Source organism: Passer domesticus, chromosome Z (genome assembly GCF_036417665.1).
Source record: "Passer domesticus isolate bPasDom1 chromosome Z, bPasDom1.hap1, whole genome shotgun sequence".
In the NCBI taxonomy this organism is placed as follows: domain Eukaryota; kingdom Metazoa; phylum Chordata; class Aves; order Passeriformes; family Passeridae; genus Passer; species Passer domesticus.
In genome coordinates this window covers 56868743-56887536 of record NC_087512.1, presented here as the reverse complement: position 1 = coordinate 56887536, position 18794 = coordinate 56868743, and positions in this window count along the sequence as shown.

Below are 18794 nucleotides of genomic sequence, written 5' to 3'. Positions count from 1 at the left end.
AGCCAGCTGTCCGAAGGTAAGTGCCGCAGCCAGGCATGTTTCAGCAGAAGTGGCGCTGGGGAGCGCACAGTAACTGGCAAAAGCATCTGTGCATGAACGAGCAGCTTCTTCCCCTCTGCTAGCCAGAGAGCAAGGCAACTTCGAGGAAGCGAAGCCCAAAGCCGCACCAACAGCGGCATTGTGTGCACAGCTTCCAAGCTGCTAGAAAACGGTGGCTTGACAATCGGCTGCGTCTGCAATTGACATTAGCATTCTTCAGGAAGGAGTTGATGGACAGCTTTCCTAAGTTTCTTGCTACTCCTGCTGCAGCACCCGATAAAAAAACGGGCATTTTCTATACGCTATGAGATGCAAAGGACTCAATGACATGCAAATGCACGACTGGGGCACATTGGCTTTACTATACCAGTTTCTCCTTGCAAGACAGAGTGGAAAAGCTTTTCACTAAGATGCCGATGACAAGAGTCACAGAAGACATAAAGCGAGCTGTCCGAAGGTAAGTGCCGCAGCCAGGCATGTTTCAGCAGAAGTGGCGCTCGGGAGCGCACAGTAACTGGCGAAAGCATCTGTGCACGAACTAGCAGCTTCTTCCCCTCTGCTAGCCAGAGAGGACGGCAACTTCCAGGAGGCGAAGAACAAAGCCGCACCAACAGCGGCATTGTGTGCGCAGCTTCCAAGCTGCTAGAAAACGGTGGCTTGACAATCAGCTGCGTCTGCAATTGACATAAGCATTCTTCAGGAAGGAGTTGATGGACAACGTTCCTAAGTTTCTTGCTAATCCTCCTGCAGCACCCGATAGAAAATCTTGCAATTCCTTCTGAGCTTTGAGACACTAAGAACTCGATGAACTGCTAATGCAACGTTGGGCGACGTTGGCTTTCTGTCCCAGTTTCTGCTTGAAAGACGTCGTTGTCGGAAAAGTTTTTCACTAAGATGAGGAGAACAAGAGTCACAGAAGATGGAGATAAGGAGCCGTCCGACAGAAGCAGCGCTGCGGAACGCTCCGTAACCGGCACAAGGGTCTGTGCACGCAGCAACCACTTCCTTGCCTCTGGCAGTTGGAGAACACGGCAGATTCCAGGAGGCGATGAATGAAGCCGCACCAAGAGCTAGATTGATTGCGCGGCTTCCAAGCTACTAGAACACGGTGGCTTGACAATCGGCTGCATCTGCAATTGACATTAGCATTCTTCAGGAAGGAGTTGATGGACAGCTTTCCTAAGCGTCTTGCCAGCCTTCCTACATCCCCCGATTGAAAATCATGCACTTCTTTCTAAGCTCTTAGACACAAGGAACACGATGAAATTCTAATGCACGACTGGGGCACATTGGCTTTACTATACCAGTTTCTCCTTGCAAGACAGAGTGGAAAAGCTTTTCACTAAGATGCCGATGACAAGAGTCACAGAAGACATAAAGCGAGCTGTCCGAAGGTAAGTGCCGCAGCCAGGCATGTTTCACCAGAAGTTGTGCTCGGGAGCGCACAGTAACTGGCAAAAGCATCTGTGCATGAACTAGCAGCTTCTTCCCCTCTGCTAGCCAGAGAGGATGGCAACTTCCAGGAGGCGAAGAACAAAGCCGCACCAACAGCGGCACTGTGTGCGCAGCTTCCAAGCTGCTAGAAAACGGTGGCTTGACAATCAGCTGCGTCTGCAATTGACATAAGCATTCTTCAGGAAGGAGTTGATGGACAACGTTCCTAAGTTTCTTGCTACTCCTGCTGCAGCACCCGATAAAAAAACGGGCATTTTCTATACGCTATGAGATGCAAAGGACTCAATGACATGCAAATGCACGACTGGGGCACATTGGCTTTACTATACCAGTTTCTCCTTGCAAGACAGAGTGGAAAAGCTTTTCGCTAAGATGCCGATGACAAGAGTCACAGAAGACATAAAGCCAGCTGTCCGAAGGTAAGTGCCGCAGCCAGGCATGTTTCAGCAGAAGTGGCGCTGGGGAGCGCACAGTAACTGGCAAAAGCATCTGTGCACGAACTAGCAGCTTCTTCCCCTCTGCTAGCCAGAGAGGACGGCAACTTCCAGGAGGCGAAGAACAAAGCCGCACCAACAGCGGCATTGTGTGCGCAGCTTCCAAGCTGCTAGAAAACGGTGGCTTGACAATCGGCTGCGTCTGCAATTGACATTAGCATTCTTCAGGAAGGAGTTGATGGTCAGCTTTCCTAAGCTTCTTGCCAGCCTTCCTACATCCCCAATTGAAAATCATGCACATCTTTCTAAGCTCTTAGACACAAGGAATATGATGAACTGCTAATGCACGACTGGGGGACATTGGCTTTACTATACCAGTTTCTCCTTGCAAGACAGAGTGGAAAAGCTTTTCACTAAGATGCTGATGACAAGAGTCACAGAAGACATAAAGCCAGCTGTCCGAAGGTAAGTGCCGCAGCCAGGCATGTTTCAGCAGAAGTGGCGCTGGGGAGCGCACAGTAACTGGCAAAAGCATCTGTGCATGAACGAGCAGCTTCTTCCCCTCTGCTAGCCAGAGAGCAAGGCAACTTCGAGGAAGCGAAGCACAAAGCCGCACCAACAGCGGCATTGTGTGCACAGCTTCCAAGCTGCTAGAAAACGGTGGCTTGACAATCGGCTGCGTCTGCAATTGACATTAGCATTCTTCAGGAAGGAGTTGATGGACAGCTTTCCTAAGTTTCTTGCTACTCCTGCTGCAGCACCCGATAAAAAAACGGGCATTTTCTATACGCTATGAGATGCAAAGGACTCAATGACATGCAAATGCACGACTGGGGCACATTGGCTTTACTATACCAGTTTCTCCTTGCAAGACAGAGTGGAAAAGCTTTTCACTAAGATGCCGATGACAAGAGTCACAGAAGACATAAAGCGAGCTGTCCGAAGGTAAGTGCCGCAGCCAGGCATGTTTCACCAGAAGTTGTGCTCGGGAGCGCACAGTAACTGGCAAAAGCATCTGTGCATGAACTAGCAGCTTCTTCCCCTCTGCTAGCCAGAGAGGATGGCAACTTCCAGGAGGCGAAGAACAAAGCCGCACCAACAGCGGCACTGTGTGCGCAGCTTCCAAGCTGCTAGAAAACGGTGGCTTGACAATCAGCTGCGTCTGCAATTGACATAAGCATTCTTCAGGAAGGAGTTGATGGACAACGTTCCTAAGTTTCTTGCTACTCCTGCTGCAGCACCCGATAAAAAAACGGGCATTTTCTATACGCTATGAGATGCAAAGGACTCAATGACATGCAAATGCACGACTGGGGCACATTGGCTTTACTATACCAGTTTCTCCTTGCAAGACAGAGTGGAAAAGCTTTTCGCTAAGATGCCGATGACAAGAGTCACAGAAGACATAAAGCCAGCTGTCCGAAGGTAAGTGCCGCAGCCAGGCATGTTTCAGCAGAAGTGGCGCTGGGGAGCGCACAGTAACTGGCAAAAGCATCTGTGCACGAACTAGCAGCTTCTTCCCCTCTGCTAGCCAGAGAGGACGGCAACTTCCAGGAGGCGAAGAACAAAGCCGCACCAACAGCGGCATTGTGTGCGCAGCTTCCAAGCTGCTAGAAAACGGTGGCTTGACAATCGGCTGCGTCTGCAATTGACATTAGCATTCTTCAGGAAGGAGTTGATGGTCAGCTTTCCTAAGCTTCTTGCCAGCCTTCCTACATCCCCAATTGAAAATCATGCACATCTTTCTAAGCTCTTAGACACAAGGAATATGATGAACTGCTAATGCACGACTGGGGGACATTGGCTTTACTATACCAGTTTCTCCTTGCAAGACAGAGTGGAAAAGCTTTTCACTAAGATGCCGATGACAAGAGTCACAGAAGACATAAAGCCAGCTGTCCGAAGGTAAGTGCCGCAGCCAGGCATGTTTCAGCAGAAGTGGCGCTGGGGAGCGCACAGTAACTGGCAAAAGCATCTGTGCATGAACGAGCAGCTTCTTCCCCTCTGCTAGCCAGAGAGCAAGGCAACTTCGAGGAAGCGAAGCACAAAGCCGCACCAACAGCGGCATTGTGTGCACAGCTTCCAAGCTGCTAGAAAACGGTGGCTTGACAATCGGCTGCGTCTGCAATTGACATTAGCATTCTTCAGGAAGGAGTTGATGGACAGCTTTCCTAAGTTTCTTGCTACTCCTGCTGCAGCACCCGATAAAAAAACAGGCATTTTCTATACGCTATGAGATGCAAAGGACTCAATGACATGCAAATGCACGACTGGGGCACATTGGCTTTACTATACCAGTTTCTCCTTGCAAGACAGAGTGGAAAAGCTTTTCACTAAGATGCCGATGACAAGAGTCACAGAAGACATAAAGCGAGCTGTCCGAAGGTAAGTGCCGCAGCCAGGCATGTTTCAGCAGAAGTGGCGCTCGGGAGCGCACAGTAACTGGCGAAAGCATCTGTGCACGAACTAGCAGCTTCTTCCCCTCTGCTAGCCAGAGAGGACGGCAACTTCCAGGAGGCGAAGAACAAAGCCGCACCAACAGCGGCATTGTGTGCGCAGCTTCCAAGCTGCTAGAAAACGGTGGCTTGACAATCAGCTGCGTCTGCAATTGACATAAGCATTCTTCAGGAAGGAGTTGATGGACAACGTTCCTAAGTTTCTTGCTAATCCTCCTGCAGCACCCGATAGAAAATCTTGCAATTCCTTCTGAGCTTTGAGACACTAAGAACTCGATGAACTGCTAATGCAACGTTGGGCGACGTTGGCTTTCTGTCCCAGTTTCTGCTTGAAAGACGTCGTTGTCGGAAAAGTTTTTCACTAAGATGAGGAGAACAAGAGTCACAGAAGATGGAGATAAGGAGCCGTCCGACAGAAGCAGCGCTGCGGAACGCTCCGTAACCGGCACAAGGGTCTGTGCACGCAGCAACCACTTCCTTGCCTCTGGCAGTTGGAGAACACGGCAGATTCCAGGAGGCGATGAATGAAGCCGCACCAAGAGCTAGATTGATTGCGCGGCTTCCAAGCTACTAGAACACGGTGGCTTGACAATCGGCTGCATCTGCAATTGACATTAGCATTCTTCAGGAAGGAGTTGATGGACAGCTTTCCTAAGCGTCTTGCCAGCCTTCCTACATCCCCCGATTGAAAATCATGCACTTCTTTCTAAGCTCTTAGACACAAGGAACACGATGAAATTCTAATGCACGACTGGGGCACATTGGCTTTACTATACCAGTTTCTCCTTGCAAGACAGAGTGGAAAAGCTTTTCGCTAAGATGCCGATGACAAGAGTCACAGAAGACATAAAGCCAGCTGTCCGAAGGTAAGTGCCGCAGCCAGGCATGTTTCAGCAGAAGTGGCGCTCGGGAGCGCACAGTAACTGGCAAAAGCATCTGTGCACGAACTAGCAGCTTCTTCCCCTCTGCTAGCCAGAGAGGACGGCAACTTCCAGGAGGCGAAGAACAAAGCCGCACCAACAGCGGCATTGTGTGCGCAGCTTCCAAGCTGCTAGAAAACGGTGGCTTGACAATCGGCTGCGTCTGCAATTGACATTAGCATTCTTCAGGAAGGAGTTGATGGTCAGCTTTCCTAAGCTTCTTGCCAGCCTTCCTACATCCCCAATTGAAAATCATGCACATCTTTCTAAGCTCTTAGACACAAGGAATATGATGAACTGCTAATGCACGACTGGGGGACATTGGCTTTACTATACCAGTTTCTCCTTGCAAGACAGAGTGGAAAAGCTTTTCACTAAGATGCCGATGACAAGAGTCACAGAAGACATAAAGCCAGCTGTCCGAAGGTAAGTGCCGCAGCCAGGCATGTTTCAGCAGAAGTTGTGCTCGGGAGCGCACAGTAACTGGCAAAAGCATCTGTGCATGAATTAGCAGCTTCTTCCCCTCTGCTAGCCAGAGAGGATGGCAACTTCCAGGAGGCGAAGAGCAAAGCCGCACCAACAGCGGCATTGTGTGCGCAGCTTCCAAGCTGCTAGAAAACGGTGGCTTGACAATCGGCTGCGTCTGCAATTGACATTAGCATTCTTCAGGAAGGAGTTGATGGACAGCTTTCCTAAGCTTCTTGCTACTCCTGCTGCAGCACCCGATAAAAAAACGGGCATTTTCTATACGCTATGAGATGCAAAGGACTCAATGACATGCAAATGCACGACTGGGGCACATTGGCTTTACTATACCAGTTTCTCCTTGCAAGACAGAGTGGAAAAGCTTTTCACTAAGATGCCGATGACAAGAGTCACAGAAGACATAAAGCGAGCTGTCCGAAGGTAAGTGCCGCAGCCAGGCATGTTTCAGCAGAAGTGGCGCTGGGGAGCGCACAGTAACTGGCAAAAGCATCTGTGCACGAACTAGCAGCTTCTTCCCCTCTGCTAGCCAGAGAGGACGGCAACTTCCAGGAGGCGAAGAACAAAGCCGCACCAACAGCGGCATTGTGTGCGCAGCTTCCAAGCTGCTAGAACACGGTGGCTTGACAATCGGCTGCATCTGCAATTGACATTAGCATTCTTCAGGAAGGAGTTGATGGACAACGTTCCTAAGCTTCTTGCTGACCCCCCTGCAGCACCCGATAGAAAATCTTGCAATTCCTTCTGAGCTTTGAGACACTAAGAACTCGATGAACTGCTAATGCAACGTCGGGGGACGTTGCCTTTGCTGTCCCAGTTTCTGCTTGAAAGACGTCGTTGGAAAAGTTTTTCACTAAGATGAGGATGACAAGAGTCACAGAAGACGGAGATAAGGAGCCGTCCGACAGAAGCAGCGCTGCGGAACGCACCGTAACCGGCACAAGGGTCTGTGCAAGCAGCAACCACATCTTTGCCTCTGGCAGTTGGAGAACACGGCAGATTCCAGGAGGCGATGAATGAAGCCGCACCAACAGCGGTATTGTGTGTGCAGCTTCCAAGTTCCTAGAAGACAGCACCTTGACAATCAGCTGCATCCGCAATTGACATTAGCATTCTTCAGGAAGGAGTTGATGGACAGCTTTCCTAAGCTTCTTGCCAACCTTCCTACAACCCCCAATTGAAAATCGTGCACTTCTTTCTAAGCTCTTAGACACAAGGAATACGATGAACTTCTAATGCACGATTGGGGCACATTGGCTTTACTATACCAGTTTCTCCTTGCAAGACAGAGTGGAAAAGCTTTTCGCTAAGATGCCGATGACAAGAGTCACAGAAGACATAAAGCGAGCCGTCCGAAGGTAAGTGCCGCAGCCAGGCATGTTTCAGCAGAAGTGGCGCTGGGGAGCGCACAGTAACTGGCGAAAGCATCTGTGCACGAACTAGCAGCTTCTTCCCCTCTGCTAGCCAGAGAGGACGGCAACTTCCAGGAGGCGAACAAAGCCGCACCAACAGCGGCATTGTGTGCGCAGCTTCCAAGCTGCTAGAAAACGGTGGCTTGACAATCGGCTGTGTCTGCAATTGACATAAGCATTCTTCTGGAAGGAGTTGATGGACAACGTTCCTAAGTTTCTTGCTACTCCTGCTGCAGCACCCGATAAAAAAACGGGCATTTTCTATACGCTATGAGATGCAAAGGACTCAATGACATGCAAATGCACGACTGGGGCACATTGGCTTTACTATACCAGTTTCTCCTTGCAAGACAGAGTGGAAAAGCTTTTCACTAAGATGCCGATGACAAGAGTCACAGAAGACATAAAGCGAGCTGTCCGAAGGTAAGTGCCGCAGCCAGGCATGTTTCAGCAGAAGTGGCGCTGGGGAGCGCACAGTAACTGGCAAAAGCATCTGTGCACGAACTAGCAGCTTCTTCCCCTCTGCTAGCCAGAGAGGACGGCAAGTTCCAGGAGGCGAAGAACAAAGCCGCACCAACAGCGGCATTGTGTGCGCAGCTTCCAAGCTGCTAGAAAACGGTGGCTTGACAATCGGCTGTGTCTGCAATTGACATAAGCATTCTTCAGGAAGGAGTTGATGGACAACGTTCCTAAGTTTCTTGCTACTCCTGCTGCAGCACCCGATAAAAAAACGGGCATTTTCTATACGCTATGAGATGCAAAGGACTCAATGACATGCAAATGCACGACTGGGGCACATTGGCTTTACTATACCAGTTTCTCCTTGCAAGACAGAGTGGAAAAGCTTTTCGCTAAGATGCCGATGACAAGAGTCACAGAAGACATAAAGCGAGCCGTCCGAAGGTAAGTGCCGCAGCCAGGCATGTTTCAGCAGAAGTGGCGCTGGGGAGCGCACAGTAACTGGCAAAAGCATCTGTGCACGAACTAGCAGCTTCTTCCCCACTGGTAGCCAGAGAGGACGGCAACTTCCAGGAGGCGAAGAACTAAGCCGCACCAACAGCGGCATTGTGTGCGCAGCTTCCAAGCTGCTAGAAAACGGTGGCTTGACAATCGGCTGTGTCTGCAATTGACATTAGCATTCTTCAGGAAGGAGTTGATGGACAGCTTTCTAAGCTTCTTGCCAGCCTTCCTACATCCCCAATTGAAAATCATGCACATCTTTCTAAGCTCTTAGACACAAGGAATATGATGAACTGCTAATGCACGACTGGGGGACATTGGCTTTACTATACCAGTTTCTCCTTGCAAGACAGAGTGGAAAAGCTTTTCACTAAGATGCCGATGACAAGAGTCACAGAAGACATAAAGCCAGCTGTCCGAAGGTAAGTGCCGCAGCCAGGCATGTTTCAGCAGAAGTGGCGCTGGGGAGCGCACAGTAACTGGCGAAAGCATCTGTGCACGAACTAGCAGCTTCTTCCCCTCTGCTAGCCAGAGAGGACGGCAACTTCCAGGAGGCGAAGAACAAAGCCGCACCAACAGCGGAATTGTGTGCGCAGCTTCCAAGCTGCTAGAAAACGGTGGCTTGACAATCAGCTGCGTCTGCAATTGACATAAGCATTCTTCAGGAAGGAGTTGATGGACAACGTTCCTAAGTTTCTTGCTAATCCTCCTGCAGCACCCGATAGAAAATCTTGCAATTCCTTCTGAGCTTTGAGACACTAAGAACTCGATGAACTGCTAATGCAACGTTGGGCGACGTTGGCTTTCTGTCCCAGTTTCTGCTTGAAAGACGTCGTTGTCGGAAAAGTTTTTCACTAAGATGAGGAGAACAAGAGTCACAGAAGATGGAGATAAGGAGCCGTCCGACAGAAGCAGCGCTGCGGAACGCTCCGTAACCGGCACAAGGGTCTGTGCACGCAGCAACCACTTCCTTGCCTCTGGCAGTTGGAGAACACGGCAGATTCCAGGAGGCGATGAATGAAGCCGCACCAAGAGCTAGATTGATTGCGCGGCTTCCAAGCTACTAGAACACGGTGGCTTGACAATCGGCTGCATCTGCAATTGACATTAGCATTCTTCAGGAAGGAGTTGATGGACAGCTTTCCTAAGCGTCTTGCCAGCCTTCCTACATCCCCCGATTGAAAATCATGCACTTCTTTCTAAGCTCTTAGACACAAGGAACACGATGAAATTCTAATGCACGACTGGGGCACATTGGCTTTACTATACCAGTTTCTCCTTGCAAGACAGAGTGGAAAAGCTTTTCACTAAGATGCCGATGACAAGAGTCACAGAAGACATAAAGCGAGCTGTCCGAAGGTAAGTGCCGCAGCCAGGCATGTTTCACCAGAAGTTGTGCTCGGGAGCGCACAGTAACTGGCAAAAGCATCTGTGCATGAACTAGCAGCTTCTTCCCCTCTGCTAGCCAGAGAGGATGGCAACTTCCAGGAGGCGAAGAACAAAGCCGCACCAACAGCGGCACTGTGTGCGCAGCTTCCAAGCTGCTAGAAAACGGTGGCTTGACAATCAGCTGCGTCTGCAATTGACATAAGCATTCTTCAGGAAGGAGTTGATGGACAACGTTCCTAAGTTTCTTGCTACTCCTGCTGCAGCACCCGATAAAAAAACGGGCATTTTCTATACGCTATGAGATGCAAAGGACTCAATGACATGCAAATGCACGACTGGGGCACATTGGCTTTACTATACCAGTTTCTCCTTGCAAGACAGAGTGGAAAAGCTTTTCGCTAAGATGCCGATGACAAGAGTCACAGAAGACATAAAGCCAGCTGTCCGAAGGTAAGTGCCGCAGCCAGGCATGTTTCAGCAGAAGTGGCGCTGGGGAGCGCACAGTAACTGGCAAAAGCATCTGTGCACGAACTAGCAGCTTCTTCTCCTCTGCTAGCCAGAGAGGACGGCAACTTCCAGGAGGCGAAGAACAAAGCCGCACCAACAGCGGCATTGTGTGCGCAGCTTCCAAGCTGCTAGAAAACGGTGGCTTGACAATCGGCTGCGTCTGCAATTGACATTAGCATTCTTCAGGAAGGAGTTGATGGTCAGCTTTCCTAAGCTTCTTGCCAGCCTTCCTACATCCCCAATTGAAAATCATGCACATCTTTCTAAGCTCTTAGACACAAGGAATATGATGAACTGCTAATGCACGACTGGGGGACATTGGCTTTACTATACCAGTTTCTCCTTGCAAGACAGAGTGGAAAAGCTTTTCACTAAGATGCCGATGACAAGAGTCACAGAAGACATAAAGCCAGCTGTCCGAAGGTAAATGCCGCAGCCAGGCATGTTTCAGCAGAAGTGGCGCTGGGGAGCGCACAGTAACTGGCAAAAGCATCTGTGCATGAACGAGCAGCTTCTTCCCCTCTGCTAGCCAGAGAGCAAGGCAACTTCGAGGAAGCGAAGCACAAAGCCGCACCAACAGCGGCATTGTGTGCACAGCTTCCAAGCTGCTAGAAAACGGTGGCTTGACAATCGGCTGCGTCTGCAATTGACATTAGCATTCTTCAGGAAGGAGTTGATGGACAGCTTTCCTAAGTTTCTTGCTACTCCTGCTGCAGCACCCGATAAAAAAACGGGCATTTTCTATACGCTATGAGATGCAAAGGACTCAATGACATGCAAATGCACGACTGGGGCACATTGGCTTTACTATACCAGTTTCTCCTTGCAAGACAGAGTGGAAAAGCTTTTCACTAAGATGCCGATGACAAGAGTCACAGAAGACATAAAGCGAGCTGTCCGAAGGTAAGTGCCGCAGCCAGGCATGTTTCAGCAGAAGTGGCGTTCGGGAGCGCACAGTAACTGGCAAAAGCATCTGTGCACGAACTAGCAGCTTCTTCCCCTCTGCTAGCCAGAGAGGACGGCAACTTCCAGGAGGCGAAGAACAAAGCCGCACCAACAGCGGCATTGTGTGCGCAGCTTCCAAGCTGCTAGAACACGGTGGCTTGACAATCGGCTGCATCTGCAATTGACATTAGCATTCTTCAGGAAGGAGTTGATGGACAACGTTCCTAAGCTTCTTGCTGACCCCCCTGCAGCACCCGATAGAAAATCTTGCAATTCCTTCTGAGCTTTGAGACACTAAGAACTCGATGAACTGCTAATGCAACGTCGGGGGACGTTGCCTTTGCTGTCCCAGTTTCTGCTTGAAAGACGTCGTTGGAAAAGTTTTTCACTAAGATGAGGATGACAAGAGTCACAGAAGACGGAGATAAGGAGCCGTCCGACAGAAGCAGCGCTGCGGAACGCACCGTAACCGGCACAAGGGTCTGTGCAAGCAGCAACCACATCTTTGCCTCTGGCAGTTGGAGAACACGGCAGATTCCAGGAGGCGATGAATGAAGCCGCACCAACAGCGGTATTGTGTGTGCAGCTTCCAAGTTCCTAGAAGACAGCACCTTGACAATCAGCTGCATCCGCAATTGACATTAGCATTCTTCAGGAAGGAGTTGATGGACAGCTTTCCTAAGCTTCTTGCCAACCTTCCTACAACCCCCAATTGAAAATCGTGCACTTCTTTCTAAGCTCTTAGACACAAGGAATACGATGAACTTCTAATGCACGATTGGGGCACATTGGCTTTACTATACCAGTTTCTCCTTGCAAGACAGAGTGGAAAAGCTTTTCGCTAAGATGCCGATGACAAGAGTCACAGAAGACATAAAGCGAGCCGTCCGAAGGTAAGTGCCGCAGCCAGGCATGTTTCAGCAGAAGTGGCGCTGGGGAGCGCACAGTAACTGGCAAAAGCATCTGTGCACCAACTAGCAGCTTCTTCCCCACTGGTAGCCAGAGAGGACGGCAACTTCCAGGAGGCGAAGAACTAAGCCGCACCAACAGCGGCATTGTGTGCGCAGCTTCCAAGCTGCTAGAAAACGGTGGCTTGACAATCGGCTGTGTCTGCAATTGACATTAGCATTCTTCAGGAAGGAGTTGATGGACAGCTTTCTAAGCTTCTTGCCAGCCTTCCTACATCCCCAATTGAAAATCATGCACATCTTTCTAAGCTCTTAGACACAAGGAATATGATGAACTGCTAATGCACGACTGGGGGACATTGGCTTTACTATACCAGTTTCTCCTTGCAAGACAGAGTGGAAAAGCTTTTCACTAAGATGCCGATGACAAGAGTCACAGAAGACATAAAGCCAGCTGTCCGAAGGTAAGTGCCGCAGCCAGGCATGTTTCAGCAGAAGTTGTGCTCGGGAGCGCACAGTAACTGGCAAAAGCATCTGTGCACGAACTAGCAGCTTCTTCCCCTCTGCTAGCCAGAGAGGACGGCAAGTTCCAGGAGGCGAAGAACAAAGCCGCACCAACAGCGGCATTGTGTGCGCAGCTTCCAAGCTGCTAGAAAACGGTGGCTTGACAATCAGCTGTGTCTGCAATTGACATAAGCATTCTTCAGGAAGGAGTTGATGGACAACGTTCCTAAGTTTCTTGCTACTCCTGCTGCAGCACCCGATAAAAAAACGGGCATTTTCTATACGCTATGAGATGCAAAGGACTCAATGACATGCAAATGCACGACTGGGGCACATTGGCTTTACTATACCAGTTTCTCCTTGCAAGACAGAGTGGAAAAGCTTTTCGCTAAGATGCCGATGACAAGAGTCACAGAAGACATAAAGCGAGCCGTCCGAAGGTAAGTGCCGCAGCCAGGCATGTTTCAGCAGAAGTGGCGCTGGGGAGCGCACAGTAACTGGCAAAAGCATCTGTGCACCAACTAGCAGCTTCTTCCCCACTGGTAGCCAGAGAGGACGGCAACTTCCAGGAGGCGAAGAACTAAGCCGCACCAACAGCGGCATTGTGTGCGCAGCTTCCAAGCTGCTAGAAAACGGTGGCTTGACAATCGGCTGTGTCTGCAATTGACATTAGCATTCTTCAGGAAGGAGTTGATGGACAGCTTTCTAAGCTTCTTGCCAGCCTTCCTACATCCCCAATTGAAAATCATGCACATCTTTCTAAGCTCTTAGACACAAGGAATATGATGAACTGCTAATGCACGACTGGGGGACATTGGCTTTACTATACCAGTTTCTCCTTGCAAGACAGAGTGGAAAAGCTTTTCACTAAGATGCCGATGACAAGAGTCACAGAAGACATAAAGCCAGCTGTCCGAAGGTAAGTGCCGCAGCCAGGCATGTTTCAGCAGAAGTGGCGCTGGGGAGCGCACAGTAACTGGCGAAAGCATCTGTGCACGAACTAGCAGCTTCTTCCCCTCTGCTAGCCAGAGAGGACGGCAACTTCCAGGAGGCGAAGAACAAAGCCGCACCAACAGCGGAATTGTGTGCGCAGCTTCCAAGCTGCTAGAAAACGGTGGCTTGACAATCAGCTGCGTCTGCAATTGACATAAGCATTCTTCAGGAAGGAGTTGATGGACAACGTTCCTAAGTTTCTTGCTAATCCTCCTGCAGCACCCGATAGAAAATCTTGCAATTCCTTCTGAGCTTTGAGACACTAAGAACTCGATGAACTGCTAATGCAACGTTGGGCGACGTTGGCTTTCTGTCCCAGTTTCTGCTTGAAAGACGTCGTTGTCGGAAAAGTTTTTCACTAAGATGAGGAGAACAAGAGTCACAGAAGATGGAGATAAGGAGCCGTCCGACAGAAGCAGCGCTGCGGAACGCTCCGTAACCGGCACAAGGGTCTGTGCACGCAGCAACCACTTCCTTGCCTCTGGCAGTTGGAGAACACGGCAGATTCCAGGAGGCGATGAATGAAGCCGCACCAAGAGCTAGATTGATTGCGCGGCTTCCAAGCTACTAGAACACGGTGGCTTGACAATCGGCTGCATCTGCAATTGACATTAGCATTCTTCAGGAAGGAGTTGATGGACAGCTTTCCTAAGCGTCTTGCCAGCCTTCCTACATCCCCCGATTGAAAATCATGCACTTCTTTCTAAGCTCTTAGACACAAGGAACACGATGAAATTCTAATGCACGACTGGGGCACATTGGCTTTACTATACCAGTTTCTCCTTGCAAGACAGAGTGGAAAAGCTTTTCACTAAGATGCCGATGACAAGAGTCACAGAAGACATAAAGCGAGCTGTCCGAAGGTAAGTGCCGCAGCCAGGCATGTTTCACCAGAAGTTGTGCTCGGGAGCGCACAGTAACTGGCAAAAGCATCTGTGCATGAACTAGCAGCTTCTTCCCCTCTGCTAGCCAGAGAGGATGGCAACTTCCAGGAGGCGAAGAACAAAGCCGCACCAACAGCGGCACTGTGTGCGCAGCTTCCAAGCTGCTAGAAAACGGTGGCTTGACAATCAGCTGCGTCTGCAATTGACATAAGCATTCTTCAGGAAGGAGTTGATGGACAACGTTCCTAAGTTTCTTGCTACTCCTGCTGCAGCACCCGATAAAAAAACGGGCATTTTCTATACGCTATGAGATGCAAAGGACTCAATGACATGCAAATGCACGACTGGGGCACATTGGCTTTACTATACCAGTTTCTCCTTGCAAGACAGAGTGGAAAAGCTTTTCGCTAAGATGCCGATGACAAGAGTCACAGAAGACATAAAGCCAGCTGTCCGAAGGTAAGTGCCGCAGCCAGGCATGTTTCAGCAGAAGTGGCGCTGGGGAGCGCACAGTAACTGGCAAAAGCATCTGTGCACGAACTAGCAGCTTCTTCTCCTCTGCTAGCCAGAGAGGACGGCAACTTCCAGGAGGCGAAGAACAAAGCCGCACCAACAGCGGCATTGTGTGCGCAGCTTCCAAGCTGCTAGAAAACGGTGGCTTGACAATCGGCTGCGTCTGCAATTGACATTAGCATTCTTCAGGAAGGAGTTGATGGTCAGCTTTCCTAAGCTTCTTGCCAGCCTTCCTACATCCCCAATTGAAAATCATGCACATCTTTCTAAGCTCTTAGACACAAGGAATATGATGAACTGCTAATGCACGACTGGGGGACATTGGCTTTACTATACCAGTTTCTCCTTGCAAGACAGAGTGGAAAAGCTTTTCACTAAGATGCCGATGACAAGAGTCACAGAAGACATAAAGCCAGCTGTCCGAAGGTAAGTGCCGCAGCCAGGCATGTTTCAGCAGAAGTGGCGCTGGGGAGCGCACAGTAACTGGCAAAAGCATCTGTGCATGAACGAGCAGCTTCTTCCCCTCTGCTAGCCAGAGAGCAAGGCAACTTCGAGGAAGCGAAGCACAAAGCCGCACCAACAGCGGCATTGTGTGCACAGCTTCCAAGCTGCTAGAAAACGGTGGCTTGACAATCGGCTGCGTCTGCAATTGACATTAGCATTCTTCAGGAAGGAGTTGATGGACAGCTTTCCTAAGTTTCTTGCTACTCCTGCTGCAGCACCCGATAAAAAAACGGGCATTTTCTATACGCTATGAGATGCAAAGGACTCAATGACATGCAAATGCACGACTGGGGCACATTGGCTTTACTATACCAGTTTCTCCTTGCAAGACAGAGTGGAAAAGCTTTTCACTAAGATGCCGATGACAAGAGTCACAGAAGACATAAAGCGAGCTGTCCGAAGGTAAGTGCCGCAGCCAGGCATGTTTCAGCAGAAGTGGCGTTCGGGAGCGCACAGTAACTGGCAAAAGCATCTGTGCACGAACTAGCAGCTTCTTCCCCTCTGCTAGCCAGAGAGGACGGCAACTTCCAGGAGGCGAAGAACAAAGCCGCACCAACAGCGGCATTGTGTGCGCAGCTTCCAAGCTGCTAGAACACGGTGGCTTGACAATCGGCTGCATCTGCAATTGACATTAGCATTCTTCAGGAAGGAGTTGATGGACAACGTTCCTAAGCTTCTTGCTGACCCCCCTGCAGCACCCGATAGAAAATCTTGCAATTCCTTCTGAGCTTTGAGACACTAAGAACTCGATGAACTGCTAATGCAACGTCGGGGGACGTTGCCTTTGCTGTCCCAGTTTCTGCTTGAAAGACGTCGTTGGAAAAGTTTTTCACTAAGATGAGGATGACAAGAGTCACAGAAGACGGAGATAAGGAGCCGTCCGACAGAAGCAGCGCTGCGGAACGCACCGTAACCGGCACAAGGGTCTGTGCAAGCAGCAACCACATCTTTGCCTCTGGCAGTTGGAGAACACGGCAGATTCCAGGAGGCGATGAATGAAGCCGCACCAACAGCGGTATTGTGTGTGCAGCTTCCAAGTTCCTAGAAGACAGCACCTTGACAATCAGCTGCATCCGCAATTGACATTAGCATTCTTCAGGAAGGAGTTGATGGACAGCTTTCCTAAGCTTCTTGCCAACCTTCCTACAACCCCCAATTGAAAATCGTGCACTTCTTTCTAAGCTCTTAGACACAAGGAATACGATGAACTTCTAATGCACGATTGGGGCACATTGGCTTTACTATACCAGTTTCTCCTTGCAAGACAGAGTGGAAAAGCTTTTCGCTAAGATGCCGATGACAAGAGTCACAGAAGACATAAAGCGAGCCGTCCGAAGGTAAGTGCCGCAGCCAGGCATGTTTCAGCAGAAGTGGCGCTGGGGAGCGCACAGTAACTGGCAAAAGCATCTGTGCACCAACTAGCAGCTTCTTCCCCACTGGTAGCCAGAGAGGACGGCAACTTCCAGGAGGCGAAGAACTAAGCCGCACCAACAGCGGCATTGTGTGCGCAGCTTCCAAGCTGCTAGAAAACGGTGGCTTGACAATCGGCTGTGTCTGCAATTGACATTAGCATTCTTCAGGAAGGAGTTGATGGACAGCTTTCTAAGCTTCTTGCCAGCCTTCCTACATCCCCAATTGAAAATCATGCACATCTTTCTAAGCTCTTAGACACAAGGAATATGATGAACTGCTAATGCACGACTGGGGGACATTGGCTTTACTATACCAGTTTCTCCTTGCAAGACAGAGTGGAAAAGCTTTTCACTAAGATGCCGATGACAAGAGTCACAGAAGACATAAAGCCAGCTGTCCGAAGGTAAGTGCCGCAGCCAGGCATGTTTCAGCAGAAGTTGTGCTCGGGAGCGCACAGTAACTGGCAAAAGCATCTGTGCACGAACTAGCAGCTTCTTCCCCTCTGCTAGCCAGAGAGGACGGCAAGTTCCAGGAGGCGAAGAACAAAGCCGCACCAACAGCGGCATTGTGTGCGCAGCTTCCAAGCTGCTAGAAAACGGTGGCTTGACAATCGGCTGTGTCTGCAATTGACATAAGCATTCTTCAGGAAGGAGTTGATGGACAACGTTCCTAAGTTTCTTGCTACTCCTGCTGCAGCACCCGATAAAAAAACGGGCATTTTCTATACGCTATGAGATGCAAAGGACTCAATGACATGCAAATGCACGACTGGGGCACATTGGCTTTACTATACCAGTTTCTCCTTGCAAGACAGAGTGGAAAAGCTTTTCGCTAAGATGCCGATGACAAGAGTCACAGAAGACATAAAGCGAGCCGTCCGAAGGTAAGTGCCGCAGCCAGGCATGTTTCAGCAGAAGTGGCGCTGGGGAGCGCACAGTAACTGGCAAAAGCATCTGTGCACCAACTAGCAGCTTCTTCCCCACTGGTAGCCAGAGAGGACGGCAACTTCCAGGAGGCGAAGAACTAAGCCGCACCAACAGCGGCATTGTGTGCGCAGCTTCCAAGCTGCTAGAAAACGGTGGCTTGACAATCGGCTGTGTCTGCAATTGACATTAGCATTCTTCAGGAAGGAGTTGATGGACAGCTTTCTAAGCTTCTTGCCAGCCTTCCTACATCCCCAATTGAAAATCATGCACATCTTTCTAAGCTCTTAGACACAAGGAATATGATGAACTGCTAATGCACGACTGGGGGACATTGGCTTTACTATACCAGTTTCTCCTTGCAAGACAGAGTGGAAAAGCTTTTCACTAAGATGCCGATGACAAGAGTCACAGAAGACATAAAGCCAGCTGTCCGAAGGTAAGTGCCGCAGCCAGGCATGTTTCAGCAGAAGTGGCGCTGGGGAGCGCACAGTAACTGGCGAAAGCATCTGTGCACGAACTAGCAGCTTCTTCCCCTCTGCTAGCCAGAGAGGACGGCAACTTCCAGGAGGCGAAGAACAAAGCCGCACCAACAGCGGAATTGTGTGCGCAGCTTCCAAGCTGCTAGAAAACGGTGGCTTGACAATCAGCTGCGTCTGCAATTGACATAAGCATTCTTCAGGAAGGAGTTGATGGACAACGTTCCTAAGTTTCTTGCTAATCCTCCTGCAGCACCCGATAGAAAATCTTGCAATTCCTTCTGAGCTTTGAGACACTAAGAACTCGATGAACTGCTAATGCAACGTTGGGCGACGTTGGCTTTCTGTCCCAGTTTCTGCTTGAAAGACGTCGTTGTCGGAAAAGTTTTTCACTAAGATGAGGAGAACAAGAGTCACAGAAGATGGAGATAAGGAGCCGTCCGACAGAAGCAGCGCTGCGGAACGCTCCGTAACCGGCACAAGGGTCTGTGCACGCAGCAACCACTTCCTTGCCTCTGGCAGTTGGAGAACACGGCAGATTCCAGGAGGCGATGAATGAAGCCGCACCAAGAGCTAGATTGATTGCGCGGCTTCCAAGCTACTAGAACACGGTGGCTTGACAATCGGCTGCATCTGCAATTGACATTAGCATTCTTCAGGAAGGAGTTGATGG